The following is a 754-nucleotide window of genomic DNA, read 5'->3' on the forward strand; positions in this document are numbered from 1 at the left end:
GATAATAGACCCTTTAGGTCTGGTAGAAATTTTAAGGGAGACCCCAACGCCAAAAAAGAAAAAAAACAAACGTGGGGTCCCCCCTAAAATTTCTAGCAGACCCTTTATCCGAGTACTGGCGTGACAGGAAAGGAGAGACGATTGGGCCCCCTCTCTGCATCAGGCCACATGCCCTCGAAATGGGGAGCATGATTTGCTGGGGGGGGACCCTCCGGAAAAGCACCTTGTACTCTGGCCTCTTCCCCACATCCCTGGCCCGGTGGTTGTGGGGGTCTGCGGGCAGGGGGGCTTATTTACCCCCTTTGATAAAAAGGGCACTCAGATGCTGCCCCCCTTGTGAATGAGTAAGGGGTAGTTGTGTAGTTGTTACCTCTACTCATTCACTAAAGGGTTGTGGGGAAGAGGTCCTTGTCCTCATCTGGTGCAGGGAGGGGGGAGGCGTTCGCTCGTGGCCCCTCCCCTCTCCTGCCAGGCCAGTACTTGCATTAAGGGTCTGGTTTGGAATTTTAGGGGGTAAGAGACCGGATTTATCACAGCTGCAGTTTCACTTTCACCTGCAGGTCTCTTCCCTCCCCCAGCCTGTGATTGGACAGTGATAGACGAAGCAGCAGACTGATGATGTCATGCCTCTGCTCTCTCCTCCTATCAGAATGCTCCCTGATAGTATGCGAGCACTGCAGCACACGGATTGGCTAGTTTTACTGACCCTCCTCCCCCCCAGCCTGAGCTCTGCTGTACATGGAGTGTTAGAGGC

The sequence above is a fragment of the Nanorana parkeri genome, unplaced genomic scaffold (assembly GCF_000935625.1).
Source record: "Nanorana parkeri isolate BGI_ZX_2015 unplaced genomic scaffold, ASM93562v1 scaffold2136, whole genome shotgun sequence".
Classification (NCBI taxonomy): domain Eukaryota; kingdom Metazoa; phylum Chordata; class Amphibia; order Anura; family Dicroglossidae; genus Nanorana; species Nanorana parkeri.